Genomic DNA, 17,283 nt, shown 5'->3' with positions numbered 1-17,283 from the left:
AATCCGGGTGTGGTGGCACACACCTTTAATCTTAGCACTCGAGAGACAGAGGTAGAATGATTACTGTGAGTTCAAAGCCAGCCTGGGACTACAGAGTGAGTGCCAAGTCAGCCTGGGATAGAGTGAAATTCTGCCTTGAAAAAAAAAAAAATTAAGCCAGGTGTGGTGGTGCACACCTTTAATCCCAGCACTTAGGAGGCAGAAGTAGAAGGATCACTGTGAGTTCAAGGCCAGCCTGAGACTACATAGTGAATTCCAGGTCAGTGTGAGCTAGAGTGGGTCCCTACCTCAAAATCCCCTCTACTCTCCCCCAAAAAAGAAAATAATGAATTTTAAAGTTGGGCATGGCCATACTCACCTATAGCCTCTGTTCTGTGGGTCTCAGAGACAGGAGAATTGCTAGGCTTCTCTGGTCAGCCAGGCCGACCAAAATAGAACAGTTGTAAGTTCAATACAAGACCTTGCCTGAAGGAAACCAAAAGAGCAATAAAGACACCTAGCATTCTCATCTAGCCTGTCTTGTGCACATAGAGCACATGCATCTACATACACCTGTGTACACACTATGCGTATGCATACCACACATAGTACACAATAATAAACAGGTAGATCAAGTCATGTTGTAAAGATAGCTTTGGTGAATCTGTAATAATTTTATTGAAATAATGTGTAAGTTTGATATTTTAAGTGTTGTTAATAGCTAATTACTTCTATAATACTTTACAGTTAAATACCTGGCTAAGAGAATCTACTGTCCTTAGATGTTTGAGAGTTTTCTAAATTTCTTACTGAAAAAACATTGAGCTGTAGTTTCTGTTTTGAAAAAAAAAATACTTCTTTTAATATTTTATTTTTATTTATTTATTTTAGAGAGAGTTAGAGAGAGAGATTGGGCATGCCAGGACCTCCAGCTACTGTAAACAAACTCCAGATGCATGTGTTACCTTGTACATCTGGCGTACGTGGATCCTGGAGAATTGAACCTGGGTCCTTTGGCTTTACAGGCAAATACCTTAACTGCTAACCCATCTCTTCAACCGTTAATATTTTATTTTTATTTATTTATTTTAGAGAGAGAAGGGGAGGGAATGGGTGCACCAGGATCTCCAGCCACTGCAAACTCCAGACACATGTGTTACCTTGTGCATTTGGCTTATGAGGTTCCTGGGGAGTTGAACCTGTATTCTGTGTGTGTGTGTGTGTGTGTGTGTGTGATTGGAAGATTTTATTTTATTTTTTTATTTTATTTTATATATATATATATATATACACACACACACACACACACACATATCTACATATAGATATATATATACACATATCTCTGCATATATATATATACACACATATCTCTACACATATATATGTGTGTGTGTATGTAAGTATGTGTATACACACACACACATACATACATATATGTATATGTATGCATGTGTGTGTGTGTGTGTATATATATATATATATATATATATATATATATATATATATATATATCTTGGTTTTTCAAGGTAGGGTCTCTCTGTAGCCCAGGCTGACCTGGAATTCACTATGTAGTCTCAGGGTGGCCTTGAACTCACGGCAATCCTCCTACCTCTGCCTCCTGAGTGCTGGGTTTAAAGGTGTGTGCCACCACGCCTGGCTTATTTTTTATTTTTTGGTGCTTAGTTTTTACAGTTTTTATGTATTCTAAATACAAACTCTGTATCAGATGGCAAAGATGTTTCTCCCAATCTGAAGTCTGTCTCTTCCTTGGCTGTGCAGCTTTTTAATTTCACATAATGCAATTGCCAATTCTTAGGGTTCTTTGCTTTGCTTTGCTTTTTGAGGTAGGGTCTCAGTCTAGCCCAGGCTGACCTGGAACTCACTATGGAGTCTCAGGGTGGTCTTGAACTCACGGTGGTCCTCATACCTCTGCTTCTCAAGTGTTGGGATTAAAGGAGTATACCACCACGCCTGGGTAATTCTTAGGGTTCTTTTTTTAAATTTATTTTTTAATTAGTTTTGTACTAAGTGAATAGTCAAGTTGGTACTGTTGTTAGCCTCCTTCCTGTCCTTCCCCCTCCCCTTGGCTCTTCCTTATTGAGGTATATGGGTCATGCATTGTGGGGTTAGCCCTCAGTTATGGGTAGGAGGAAGTGTCTCTGAGTATCAGGACCCAATGTGTGGCTCTGACATTCTTTCCGCCCCCTCTTCTGCAAATTTCCCTGAGCCATGTTGGTGAACCTGTATTTTTTGGCTTTGCAGGCAAGGTCCTTGACTGCTAAGCCATCTCTCCAGCCTGAGCTGCAGTTTCTTTTGATATACATCTCATACCTCAACTCTTGCCAGTAGAAAATGACTTGTTTTGCTGCCTTCTCCACAAGTCATACTCCATCATATCAGCTTGTTTATACAGAACAGTGTTGCCTTCATCATGGTCCCTGTTGTAGTTTGAATGTGAAGTGTTCCCCATAGGGTTATGTGCTTAAGCACATGTTCCGCAATTTGCCATACAGTTTGGGAAGGTTGTGGAATCTTTAAGAGGTAGACCTTTGCAGTAGGAAGTGGCTAACTGGCCTGGTCCCAGGTCCTGTTTGCTCTCTGCTTCCTAACTGTGATACACTGTGGTCTGCCAGCCTCTGGTCCTGCTGCCATACCTTTCCCACCATCATGGGATGTATTGCTTTGGACTGGGAGCCAGAATAAACCCTTTCCTTCCTTAAGCTGTCTTTTGTCAGGTATTTTGTTATAGCAATGAGTAGAGTAAGTATAACACATTCTCTTTTCTAAACTTGCACAATTAATTGTTGCATAGGCCTTGTCACTTATCACTAATTGTGTTTAAATTTTAATGTAGTAATTTCACTTAGGTTGATTTTCAAGAATGTCAGAAGGAAGTACATAGTAAGACCCTGTCTCCAAAAACAAAGCAAAAAGAATGTTACAATGGTAGACTTAAACATTCTCAGAACTAAGGTGGTTAAGGACACATGAAATAATAGACTTTAAGTGATTACAAAATAACAGGAATGCTAGAGTAAATAAAACATTAAAAGTAATAACCTTTATGCTGGGCGTGGTGGTGTACGCCTTTAATCCCAGCACTCGGGAGGCAGAGGTAGGAGGATCGCCATGAGTTCAAGGCCACCCTGAGACTACAGAGTTAATTCCAGGTCAGCCTGGACCAGAGTGAGACCCTACCTCGAAAAACAAACAAACAAACAAAAAAAGTAAGAACCTTTAATGTTTGGTTCCAGGTAGACTTGGTAGAACAAGCAGACGTTCTTATTTCCCCTCCCCAAATCACGGTTAAGTAAGCAATGGCAAAGATAGAATCAATTGGGTATGATGGCACATGCCTTTAATCTCAGCACTTGGGAGGAAAGGAAGGAGGATTGCCATGAGATCAAGGCCAGCTTGAGACTACATTCCAGATCAACTAAGTGAAACCCTACATACATAAAATACAATCAATGAAGATTTATTTTAAGTCATAAATCTACAGAGGAGAATGGGAACAACTATCACAATATTTTTAGGCAGAAAACAGCTATAAGAGGAGTAACAATCTCACTAACCCTGAGAAAGCCCAGTGTCAAGGTGAAAAAGCAAAACATCAGTTGAGAATATACTGGTTTGTCTTCAGAAGACTCAGATCAGAGAATGTTGGTTCTCTGAAAATGGAAACAGAGGAAAGGGACAAGGTTGCCTAAAACCTATTTAAAAGAAGTGATGGCCAAGTTTTCTTCACTTTACCATTATACCAATATCCTTCTTCCTCCTGACAGAGGGGAGACTTGAGTACCTTCTCTAAGCCATGGTTTCTTACCCTGCTTCTACTCACAACCCCTCTTTGCCTAAGAAATTTTTAAGTAACCTCAGGAATATGGCTGTATAAAATAGTGATACAGGCGGGGCATGGTAGCACATGCCTTTAATCCCAGCACTTGGGAGGCAGAGATAGGAAGGATTGCCATGAGTTCAAAGCCACCTTGAGACTACATAGTGAATTCCAAGTCAGCCTGGACCAGAGTGAGACCCTACCTCAAAAAACCAAAAAATAAATAAATAAATAAAAAATGCAAATCAAACATTTGCTGGTAATGCATTATAAATAATTCTTCTCCAATATACATATAATGTCACCATTAAAGATGAAAGTCAATTTGCTAGTGAAATGGATGTATTTGTTTACTTTGACACACAGAATGAAATCTTTGCTGACTATTTGATTCTAGAGAATATAAAGCATCTTCACCATTTATCTGTTAATTAGTATTTTGCTTATATAATTGTCAATGTGAAGAACACCATTTTGCACAAATGTATAGTACAAAATAGCCAAAGTATATTTTAGGGCCATTTTAGAATTTTTGAAATCCTGTCCTAATCCCAATCCAAAAAATCATTTAATAGGTGTTTTTAATTAATTTATTTATTTGAGAGAGAGAAAGAGAGAGAATGAATATGGGTATGCCAGGATCTCTAGCCACTGCAAACTAAGTCCAGACACATGCACCATCTTCTGCATCTGGCTTATATAGGTACTGGAAAATTGAACCTAGCTCCTTAGACTTCACAGGCAATCGCCTTAACTACTAAGCCATCTCTCAACCAGCCCTGTTTTTTAGTTTTTGTTTTTTTTCAAAGGAAGTAAACTCTGCAACTCAAACAATTTTTAGAATCAAACTTTCTAACACAATCCAACCCAAAGATGTACTCATTTGATGTTTTCATGCTGGGAATGATGGTAGGAAATATTAAATCTTTGTTTTCCAATAATTATACTGTTACATTTGGGTAAGAACAGACTATTTTATGTGTACAATAAAAATACTGCAATTCATAACGAGCTGTAGACTCAAATCTGAGCTGAGGTGTTTCAAACACTGTTCATTGGCATTATGGTGTGACATATGCAGTGTAGTGTGTCCAGAGCCAAGAGTGCAGTGAGTTCATTTGACATGGCATTACTGAGCACTGCCAGGAACACCTCAAACTGGACGTGCATGTGATTTCAAGCACCTCAGACTGGCCATGCGTGTGATTTCAAGCACCTCAGAGAGGCCATGTATGTAATTTCAAATTAACTTTGGTCATTGTGTGTTTAAAAACCTTTTAATGTTGCCAATTTTTAAAAATTTTTATTTATTTATTCATTTATTTATTTATTTATAAGGAGAGACAGAGAGAGAGAATGAATATAGGCATACCAGCCACTGCAAATGAATTCCAGATGCATGTACCACAATGCATCTGACTTTACGTGGGTACTGGGGAATGGAACCCAGGTTATTAAACTTTGTAGGCAAGTGCCTTAACTGCTGAGCTATTTCTTCAGCCCTATAGCCTATTTTATTTTATTTTATCTTATTTTATTTATTTATTTTTGGTTTTTCAAGGTAGGATCTCACTCTAGCCCTAGAATTCACTATGTAATCTCAGGGTAGCCTCAAACTCATGACTGTCCTCCTACCTTTGCCTCCCAAGTACTGGGATTAAAGGCGTATGTCACCACACCTGGCTAGTAGCCAAATTTTTTGCAACCCCCCCCCCCACATTCAGTTACATGGGAAGTTACAACCCACAGTTTTAAGAACCTGAGGTCTAGATAATTGTTTCACTCAATTTACATTAGTTTTGATTTGATTCATGATGTCTAAAGCCTACTAGATGGTGAGTTTTCCTCCCAGTTCTTTTTGTTTGTTTGGTTGGTTGGTTTTTTTCGAGGTAGGGTCTCACTCTGGGCCAGGCTGACCTGGAATTAACTATGTAGTCTCAGGGTGGTCTTGAACTCATGGCAATCCTCCTACCTCTGCCTCCCAGGTACTGGGATTAAAAGCATGCACCACTACGCCTGGCTTCCCCCACTTTTTTCTTTTTTTTTTTCAATTTTTTTTTTAATTTATTTATTTGAGAGCGACAGACACAGAGAGAAAGACAGATAGAGGGAGAGAGAGAGAAAGGGCGCGCCAGGGCTTCCAGCCTCTGCAAACGAACTCCAAACGTGTGCGCCCCCTTGTGCATCTGGCTAACGTGGGACCTGGGGAACCGAGCCTCGAACCAGGGTCCTTAGGCTTCACAGGCAAGCGCTTAACCGCTAAGCCATCTCTCCAGCCCCTTCCCCCACTTTTTAAGGGAAGTACTGAAAAGATTACCCTTAGCAGAAAGTCTTACAAGCTTGCATTTCCTCCATTATGGTTCCCTTCTTTGAACAATCATAGTTCCTAAAATTTGAGCCTTCTTTGATCACATTCCAATGTCTTCAAACGGTTGGTTGGCTGGTTGTTTTTCAAGGTAGGGTGTCCCTCTAGTCCAGGATGACCTGGAATTCACTTTGTAGTCTCAAACTGGTCTCAAACTCAAAGTGATCAGCTATTTTTGATATTTTATCCACAGTGTCTAACTGTTATCTGCAGACACATCAGTCTAATACAGTGTGGTGTATCAGTTCTGGACCAGACTCTCTACAATGTATAACTGTTATCTGCAGACACGTCAGTCTAATATAGTGCGGTGTATCACTACTGAAATCAGACTCAACTAACTTTAAATATTGTGAGTTTGCAAGTATAAAAACATTTTCAATAAAAATGTTAAAAGTTGCTGGGCATAGTGGCTCATGCCTTTAATAAACCCAGTACTTGGGATTCTTAGGTAGGAGCATTTCCATGAGTTCAGGACCACCCTGAGATAACAGAGTGAAATCCATGTCAGCCTAGGCTATAGTGAGACCCTGCCACAAAAAAGAAAAAATAGTAATTAAACTTTAATAGAAGTATTACATAAATTTATAAATTTAAAGAATCAAATGGTGGTTGAAAACATGAAAAATGAGAGTTTAGAGGTAATGAGAAGGATAAGCAGATAAATAAATACAGCCAGAAACAGTTTTAAGAAGACATGTGCATGTTTCAGACGTTTCAGAGCAGAATGTAATTATGCATGACTTAAACAACAAGCAGTCTCAAGAAAAATCACTAGATAGAACTTCCACTGTAAGTTCAGATTATCCATTGTGTTTTGGAGATATTTTTACATTTGACCTTAAAAGTTTTGTTTTATTTTATTTACTAGCATTTATGAGCTTTCTCATTTCTTGAAGAATGAAATGACAATTAGCCTTCCTTCTTCTCATTTGTTTTAGTTGTTTATCTAATTGACCTGACAGCATCGAGACTAGAACCATCTCTGGACCTCATCGTTGTTCCGTCCCACAGAAGCTGCCCTCTGGAACACTATATTTGACCATACCAGTTTTGAGAACTCATTATGAACAAAGAAGTCTCCCAGGTAGGAATTAGAGCTCTGTTTCTAAAGATCTTTGTCTATAAAATTGTGCAGAGATAATGATTGTCTGTTGTATATTATTTTTTTATTTTATTTATTTATTCGACAGAGAAAGAGAGAAAGAAAGAATGGGTGCTCTAGGGTCTCCAGCCACTGTAAATAAACCCCAGACACGTGTGCCCCCTTGTGCATCTGGCTAATGTGGGTCCCGGGGAATTGAACCTGGGTCCTTTGGCTTTGTTGGCAAATGCCTTAACCACAAAGCCATCCCTCCAGCCCTTATTTTTTGTTTATGGAAATATACATTTGGGCTGGAAAGCTTCAAAGTAATTATAAAACAACTACTGGCCGGGCGATGCTGGTGTACACCTTTAATCCCAGCCTCTGGTAGGCAGAGGTAGAGGAATCTCCGTGAGTTCAAGGCCACCCTGAGACTACCTAGTGAATTCCAGGTAAGCCTGGGCTAGAGCGAGACCCTACCTCAAAAAACAAAACAAAACAACAAAACTGCCAGGCATGGTGACACATGCCCTTAATCCTAGCATTCAAGAGGCAGAGGTAGGAGTATCATCATGAGTTCAAGGCCACTTTGAGACTACATAGTGAATTCCAGATCAACCTGGGCTAGAGCAAGACCCTACATTGGGGGAAAAAAAAAAAGAAGAAGAAGGAGGAAGAGGAGGGGGAGGGGGAAGAAACAGCAAGACCCTACATTGGAAAAGAAAAAGAAGAAAGAAGAAACTTTTTGAAGCATCCTACAGTAACTTGAAACTACTGTAGGCTTCAGATCTTATGTCTTAAGAAGACTCTCAAGTCCTTACTGCATGATGGTGGTAGCAAAAAGCTATGATAAACTAACTATCCCTAGATTTGGTTAATATTTTTCCAACATAAATTCATAAATTCTTTGTATACCTAGTGTTCATTTGGGCATTTTCATATTGTTGCTGGTTTTTTTTTGGGGGGTGTATGTGTGTTGCTGTTTTCAGAGTTCATTAATAACTTTTAACTGAGCTATAGTCAGCTAAAAAGTACAAATTTTAAGCATATAAGTTTTTTGTTATCATGTGCTGAACAGATTTGTTGGAAATACTACCAAGGTTAAGACATAGAACAGGAACAACACTCATAAATCCCTTTCATCTGTCTGCCTCACTTCTGCAAAGGAACAGACAGCTGTCACCATGGAAAGTAAAAGCTGCCAACTTGGTGGGTGGAGTCTTTAACAAACAAAAGACAAGAAAATTTAGTTGGCAGTCAAACAGTGTGTTTGAAATAAAATGTAACACTAAAGGGCTGGAGAGATAGCTAAGCAGTTAAAGCTCTTACCTGCAAAGCCTAATGATTCAAGTTCAATTCACCACTACCCACATAAGGTCAGATGCACAAAGTGGAACATACGTCCGGAGTTTGTTTGCAGTTGCTAGAGGCCCTGCTGCACCCATATTCACTCTCATTCAATCTCTCTCTCTCTCTCTCTCTCTCTCTCTCTCTCTCTCTCTCTCTGCGTGTCTTCCCCCCCCCACTTTCTCTCCCCATGTAATATATATATATACATACATACATATGTATGTGTGTGTGTATAAACCTTTTAAAAATATTTAGTAGAAAAGAAGATATACAGTGGTCAATAAGTATATGAAAAGATGCTCAGAGTCGTTAGCAGTTAAGGAAATAAATGTAAGTCAAAACCATAATGAGAGCTGAAGAGATAGCTCAGTGCTTAAGGCACTTAACTACAAAGGACCCAGGTTCAGTTTTCCAGTACCCACATAAAGCCAAATGCACAAAGTGGCACATATGTTTAGAGTTCATTTGCAGTGGCTAAAGGCCCTGGTGTGCCCATTCTCTTTCCCTTTCTCTTTCATATAAATAAATATTTTAAAATGTTTATTATTTATTTATTTTATTTTGAGAGAAAGAGAGAGAATAGGCATGCCAGGGCCTTCAATCACTGCAAACAAACTCCAGACACATGAACCACCTTGTGCATCTGGCTTACATGGGTACTGAGGTCCTTTGGCTTTGCAGGTAAGTGCCTTAACCACTAAGCCATCTCTTCAGCCTCTAAAATATTTTTATTTTAAATACCATAAGTAGGAGGATTTCTGTGAGATCAGGGCCAGCCTGGGAGTACATAGTGAATTCCAGATCAACCTGGGCTACCGTGAAAAAAGCAAAAACCATGAGATAATATTTATGCCCACTACAATAACTTTACAAAGGGAGGAAAGAACATTTTTGGTTTTTTTCCAAAGGTAAGGTCTCACTGGAGCCCAGGCTGAGGTGGAGCTCACTCTGTAGTTCTAGGCTGGCCTTAGACTCACAGTGTTCTTCCTACCTCAGCTTTTCAAGTGCTGGAATTAAAGACTTGCACCACCATGCCCAGCCTAAAAAAAGAAAAAAATAAAAAACTATTTTTGGCAAGGCTATGGAAAACTAGAACCCTTATGTATTGTTGGTGGGAATTAAAGATGAAGACATTGTCAATTTGGCATTTTCTCAAAAAATTAGTTACCATATGACATAGAAGTTCCAGTCCCAGTTTTGTATTCAAAAGAATTAAAAACTTATATTCAGCCAGCCGTGGTGGCACACACCTTTATTCCCAGCACTCAGGAGGTAGAGGTAAGAGGATCACCATGAGTTCGAGGCCACCCTGAGAGTACAGAGTTAATTCTAGGTCAGCCTGGGCTAGAGTGAAACTGTACCTCAAGCACCCCCCCAAAAAAAACTTATATTCACAAAAGTTTGTATATGAACATTTATAGCAACATCACTCTAAAAGTGGGTAATATCCCCAAATACCCCAAAAATAAGAATAACTTAAATCAAGTAATGAATGGATAAACAAAATACAGTATCCCAACTGTGGAATTACTCAACCATGAAATGGGCAATGAATATCCTAAAGTCCCCATCCTTGCTAGCCACATGAGAAAGATGTTTGTGGTATAAGCAGCCAAACTGATCACTTCTTACAGAGAAGCCGAGGTGTCTGAGGCCTCCAGTTTGAGACACATTTCTGTATGGGAATTGCCCATGTGGGAATGTCCTCCTCATCATGCATATTCCTTCCTACGCCGATTGCCTGTTGAGCTCTTTCAAGTATATTATTAGAGTTGTTTATTAAGTAATTGGTACTATGGTTTCAAATTATGTAATTCTTTATTTTTATATTTTTTGGTTTTTCAAGGTAGGGTGTCACTGTAGCCCTAGGCTGACCTGGAATTCACTATGTGGAATCAGGGTGGCTTTGAACTTATGGCAATCCTCCTACTTTTACCTTCCAAAAGCTGGGATTAGGGCTGGAGAGATGGCTTTGCGGTTAAGCGCTTGCCTCTGAAGCCTAAGGACCCCGGTTCGAGGCTTGGTTCCCCAGGTCCCACGTTAGCCAGATGCACAAGGGGGCGCACACATCTGGAGTTCGTTTGCAGAGGCTGGAAGCCCTGGCGTGCTCATTCTCTCTCTCCCTCTATCTGTCTTTCTCTCTGTGTCTGTCACTCTCAAATAAATAAATAAATAAAATAAATAAAAATTTTTTTTAAAAAGCTGGGATTAAAGGCATGTGTGACCATGCACAGCTGAATATAAGTTTTTAATTCTCTTGAGTATTTCGAATTATGTAATTCTAAGCAGCAAATACCAAATTTCTTATGCAGAAAATCTTGGAACTAAGAAGATGGCCCATCATTTAAAGGTGCTTGCTTGCAGAGGGCTGGCTTGGGTTCAGTTTCCCAATATCTATGTAAAGCCATTGCTGTGATGAAGCCTTGGCACACCTATAGACAGACACACATGCACACATGTGTACACAAATAAATTAATTTTTGGTATTCTTTTTGTTTGTTTGTGTTTTAGTTTTTTAGGGTTATTTTGTAGGTAGAGTCTCATTCTAGCCCAGGCTGATCTGGAATCCACAGTAATCCCTCTACCCCTGCCTCCTATGTGCTAAGGTTAAAGGAATGAGCTAACATACTTGGCACATAGGCTGGTACATTTGAGCAGTGATAAAGGTGGTTTTAGCCCCTAAAATTGCTTTCTTATTATTGTTTTTTAAAAACATATCATTTGTTTGTTTTTGACATTTGTATATTTATGAAGACAAAATAATCTTTGATGCTAAAATGTGGAAAAAATAATCTTTGATCTTATTTCTACCATTGTCCTTTCTTATCCTGCTCTCCCAGTCACACCCTTCTTCCTCATAAATGTCCATGTTACTTTTATGCTTTGTTTACAAGCAGAGAGAGAAAGGAGACAGAGAGAATGGGCACACCAGAGCCTCCAGCCCTGCAAATGAACTCCAGATGCATGTGCCACTTTGTGCAGCTGGATTTACATGGGTCCTGGGAAACTAAGCCCAGGTTATTAGGCTTTGCAGGCAAGTGCCTTAACCACTGAGCCATCTCTCCAACCCACTTTTATGCCTTTTTGCTTTGTTTTTGTTTTAAACCCATAAAATTAAGTTAGGATTGCTTGTTTGATTATGGGTGACGGTTGTTTACCATCTATACCACTGATCAACCTGACTCCCCTCAGGTTGGATATAATATAGCAACTTCTCTTTTACTTTCAGTTTTTTGAGGTAGAGTTTCACTCTAGCCCAGGCTGACCTGGAATTCACTATGTACTCTCAGGATGGCCTCAAACTCACAGTGATCCTCCTACCTCTGCCTCCCAAGTGCTGGGATTATAGGCATGTGCCACCATGCCCAGTTAACTCTTACCTCTTTTTATTAATTTTATTTATTGTTGTTGTTTTGGAGGTAGGGTCTTACTCTAGCTCAGGCTAACCTGGAATTCACTATGGTGTCTCAAGGTGGCCTCGAACTCATGACAATCCTACCTCTGCCTCCTGAGTGCTGGGATTAAAGGCATGTACCACCATGCCCAACTGTTACCTCTTTTTAAAAAGTAATATACAAATAGTTTCTTTTGTTAATTACCATTACTTACGTACCCTAACAGCCAAATACAAAGCCACTGCACATACTTGCAGTAGCTCTAATAGTTTATCGGTGGGTGTTTTTTTTTGTTGTTGTTGTTTTGTTTTGTTTTGTTTTTGACTTTGGTTTATCAAGGTAGGGTCTCACTCTAGCTTAGGCAGACCTGGAATTCACTATGTAGACTCAGGGTATCCTTGAACTAATGGCAATCCTCTACCTCCTAATGACAATCCTCCTACCTCTGCTTCCCAAGTGCTAGGATTAAAGGCATGTGCCACCATGGCCAGCTTTGTTTATTATGCTTTGAAACAGAAAACAGTTAGAACAGGAATCATACCATTGGTAAATAGCTCCCTGTTCCCTATGGTTCTTTGACTAATGGTTCTTCAATTGCTCAGTCAGCTTGCTTGCTACTGTTAAATTGTCTGCTATCTCCTTAGCTCCAGAATCACAAAATTCAGCAAATGTTTAACTACAGATAGGAAAGCACAGTACAAGATCCAAATTTATTTATATTTTGGGTTGTACCAGGTAGTGTCTTGCTCTAGTCCAGGCTGACCTGGAATTCACTAGATAGTCTCAGGGTAGCCTGGAACTCACAGAGTTCCTCCTACCTCTGCCTCCTGAGTGGTGGGATTAAAGGTGTATGCCACCATGACTAGCTAGATCCAAATTTATTTGTTGCTCAAAATTATCCAGTCTAAGATGAGATTATTTTGATTCTACAACTGAAAAGTGGCTTTATATCTCTATAATGATGTGAAATACTGCAGGTTGTTTTTCAAAACAGTAGAACTTTGCCTTCTCAGAATTAGAAGTTAGTCTCTAATTGCTAGACCAAGAAGGCAGTTTTGGTTTATTTTTGTTTGTTTGTTTTTGCTTTGTATCACTCTAGCCAAGGCTAACCTGGAATTCAAGATTATCCTACTACCTCAACCTCCCAAGTCCTGGAATTAAAGCTGTATGCCACCACACCCAGACAGGTTAAAGGTTTTAGTTTCTTTTGAAAGGAGGAGAGGGCTAGAGAGATGGCTTAGCAGTTAAGGCACTTGCCCATGTGCAACTCTTCAGATCTCACATAGTCCAGATGCACAAAGATGAAGCAGGCACAAGGGAGCACATGCCCACTAGTTGGCGCAAGTGCCTGGAGTGTGCAGTGGCTGAGGCCCTGGCACACCAATTCTCTCTCTCCCTCTCTGTCATTCTCACTAAAAACAAAGAAAAAAAGAAAGAAAGAAAGTAGGAGAAAAAAAGATTATGAGATAGTTCATGTTTCCCAATTATAGGGAACAATTTTAAAGCTTTATAAAAATGTTCTAAGAATATCTAACCACTAAAACCTTAAGTATACTTTTAAAATCTTAAATGAGGGCTGAAGAGATGGCTCAGCAGTTAAGACACTTGCCTACAAAGCCTAGTAGCCCAGGTTCAGTTCCCCAGTACCCACATAAAGCCAGATGTACAAAGTAGCACAAACCTCTGGAGTTGGTTTACAGTGGCTAGAGGCCCTGGCAGGTCTATATTCTTTCTCTCTCTTTTTCTCTCTCCCTGTCTCTATGTATATCTGCTTGTAACTAAATAAATAAAATATTTTAAAATATTTTTAAGAAAAAATTTCAAGAGAATTAGTAAAATATGTTTGCCACTTTAAAATATATATATATATATATCTTTATTAGCCAGGCACATGCCTTTAATCCCAGCACTTGGGAGGCAGAGGTAGGATTGCCATGAGTTTGAGGGTTAGTGAATTCCAGGTCAGCCTGAGCTAGAGTGAAGAAAAACAAATAAAAATCTTTATTTATTTATTTATTTGTAAGCAGAGAGAGATACAGAGATAGACAAACAGGGAATGGGCATGCCAAGGCCTCTAGCCACTGCAAATGAATTCCAGATGTGTGTGCCACTTTGTGCATCCAGCTTTATGTGGGTCCTGGGAAATATAACCTAGATCATTAGGCTTTGCTGGCAAGTGCCTTAAATGCTGAGCCATCTCTCCAGCCCATAGCTAAATTCTCTTTTTATTTTATATTTTATATATTTATTGCAAGGAGAGAGAAAATGGGTACACCAGGGCCTCTAGCCACTATAAATAAACTCCAGATGTGTGTACCAGTTTGTGCATCTGGTTTTACATGAGTACTAGGGAATTAAAACCTGGATCATTAGCCTTTGCAAGCAAGCACCTTAACTGCTGAGCCATCTCTTCAGCCCTCTTAGTTGATACTCTTATTTTGAGTTTCAGTTTCAGAATGCATGCTAACAAGACTAATGTCATTTTTTTCACATCTTCTATGAGGCCTTGCCTGTAGCTTCCTCCTCTTCGCTATCTGACTTCATTGCCTACTCTTTCACAGCCCCATTCTAGCCATAGTCACCTCATTCATGTTTGTCAAAGAGTTGTGCTTTAAGGCACTTTACCTTTCCCCTGACAGGTGCATCTTTCCCATGTCTCCTTCTCATGGATGGCTTCCTCACCTCCCTCTAGTCTTTCTTATAGGTCATGCTGCTTTCAGCTGGTGAGCTGTCTTTCCAGCCTGTCATAGGTCATCTTTCTTAACTGCCTTGTATACTTTACTTGTTAATTTTATATATCATTTCTCTCTCTCTCAAAACAGAATGAAACTCTAGGAAGGCAATGATTTTGTAAATTTTATTCATAGCTGGATCTGCAGGATCTAGAAGAAAGGTTGGCATTTGTTTATTCAGAGCTCAGTAAACACTTGTGCTCACATTAATTGGGCTGCACACACACTGTCAACTTAAGGTTTTTCTACCTAATGTTTACCTTTGCTGGGAACATGGCATTTACCAAGAATTTCATTTTTTTTTAATTCTTTTATTGGAGTTGAAACTAAAATAAACATATATAATGCATATGTAGATTTTTACATGTTACCTAATTCATTTCTATGTGAATTATATATACATGCTATGTAATGCTAATTATAAAACCTATAAACACTTAATTGAGCAGGCATTTAGTTATTTATTTGCCAAATTCTATGATGCATTCACATAATATGTAAGAGCAATATAAACTTTTTATATTATGTGAAGGAGGCTGGATAACCTGTGGGTGATAAGAATTGAGTGAAGAGCATTAAGCAAGAGATTGATATGATCTTGAGCCGGGTGAGGCGGTACATGCCTTTAGTCTCAGGAGGCAGAGGTAGAAAAAGGATCACCATCAGTTCAAGGCCACCCTGAGACTACATAATGAATTCCAGGTCAGCATGCGCTAGAGCAAAACCCTACCTTGAAAAAAAAAAAAAGCAAAAGATTGATATGATCAGATCAGGTGATGAGATCTTGAATGCTTTAGAAGTTGGCAAAGGAAAAACAGAAGGGATGACTGTAGGAAATAAAAATGGACAGATCTGGTGTTTGCGTTCATGTGGGATACATGACAAAAGGCTAGAAGGGCCCAAAGTACAAAAAATACTAGAGGAGGAAATGTGTTTAAATAGATAATGTACTTTGATCATGGATAGGCAGGTAAGGACTAAACTAGAACTTAAACAGGATCTTTCTGCCCCTAAAACTTTTGTTTCCATGCTCCGATAGGGTTAACCACTTGATTTTCACTGGAAAATGGTATCTTGAAAATGACATTTGAGCAGGAATGCTTTTGCTGCTGTTTACAGAACAGATTAGAATTGAGAATGGCTGGAAATGAGAAGCAAGATAATGAGATCTTATATTAATCCAACATAAGATATTTGGGCTCAAGCTAGGATCATAACTGTATCTGAACCTGGAAAAGATGGTATAAAATTTCATGTTAAAGAAGCATTGGCAAGACAGGGAAGACACTTAGAAATGAAAAATGAGCCAAAAAAAATAATAAAAGATAATTGCAAGAGCCAGACGTGGCACATGCTTTTAATCCCAGCACTTGGGAGGCAAAGGCCAGAGGATAGCAATGATTTCTAGACCACACTGAGACTACATAGTGAATTCCAGGTCAACCTGAACTAGAGGGAAACCCTGCCTTCAAAACAACAACAAAAACTTTCAAGAGTGGGGATTTGAGGCCAATCTGGGTAGTTAGTAAGTTCCACGCCAACACAATCTTCATAACAAATACTGTCTTTAAAAAAATTTTAGGAGCCGGGTGTGGTGGTGCACACCTTTTATCTCAGCACTCAGGAGGCAGAGGCAGGAGGACTGCCATGAGTTCAAGGCCACCCTAAGACTCCGTAGTGAATCCCAGGTTAGCCTGGGCTAGAGTGAGACCCTACCTCAAAAAACAAAACAACAACAACAACAAAAAAATTTAGGGGTTACATTAGCAATTAAAGGTATTTTCTTGCAAGTCTGCTGACCCAAGTTTGATTCCCTCTTACATAAAGCTGCATGCAAAATGGTGTGTGTTTTGAAGCTCACTTGCCAGCTAGAGTGGCTTATCCAGTGGCAAAAACAGCAAGAATGATCTTGTCTCAAAAGGAGACAAATGACAGGCTCCACACATATGCCTTCCCATACAGACACAAATAAACTATTTTTAATTTAGGAAAAAAAAAAAAGATTTTTAGCCTGGCATGGTGGTGCATGCCTTTAATCCCAGCACTTGGGAGGCTAAGGAAGAAGGATCACCAAGAGTTCAAGGCAACCTTGAGAATACATAGTGAATTCTAGGTCAGCCTGGGCTAGAGGAAGACTCTATCTCCAAAAAAACAACAACAACAACAACAAAAAGATTTTAATCCTTGAAGTTGGATGTTTTCCTAAATTAGACTTGTAATATGGAGAAATTAGACACGTACCTTTTGGCTACATGAAGTAATAAGGTTATTATGAAAATATTAGGGATTATTTGTATACTGAAAAGACTATGACAGTCTTTGGTCTTTAGAAAAGATCTAAAAACTAAGTTTTAACATATTTATTTATTTGAGAGAGAGAAAAAAAGGGGGAGTCAGATAGAGAATGGATGCATCAGGGCCTCTAGTCACTGCAAAAGAGCTCCAGATGTATGGGCCACCTTGTGCACCTGGCTTTACGTGGGTACTGGGGAATCAAATCTGGATCCTTTGGCTTTACAGACAAGCATCTTAACCAC

At 39.3% G+C, this 17,283-nt stretch overlaps 1 protein-coding gene across 5 annotated transcripts in view; it reads left to right on the top strand.

Moving 5' to 3' along the window:
- Positions 1–17,283, top strand: part of Ncoa1 (nuclear receptor coactivator 1) — a 252,169-nt gene that overhangs the window by 97,581 nt on the left and 137,305 nt on the right. For all 5 annotated transcript variants that reach the window (XM_045148792.1, XM_045148791.1, XM_045148790.1 and 2 more), the window contains exon 3: positions 7,127–7,272. The gene's annotated coding sequence lies outside the window, so the exon portion shown is untranslated. The remainder of the gene's footprint in view (positions 1–7,126; positions 7,273–17,283) is intronic.

This window comes from Jaculus jaculus, chromosome 5, assembly GCF_020740685.1.
Source record: "Jaculus jaculus isolate mJacJac1 chromosome 5, mJacJac1.mat.Y.cur, whole genome shotgun sequence".
NCBI lineage: Eukaryota > Metazoa > Chordata > Mammalia > Rodentia > Dipodidae > Jaculus > Jaculus jaculus.
This window is presented reverse-complemented; position numbering and strand designations above follow the sequence as displayed.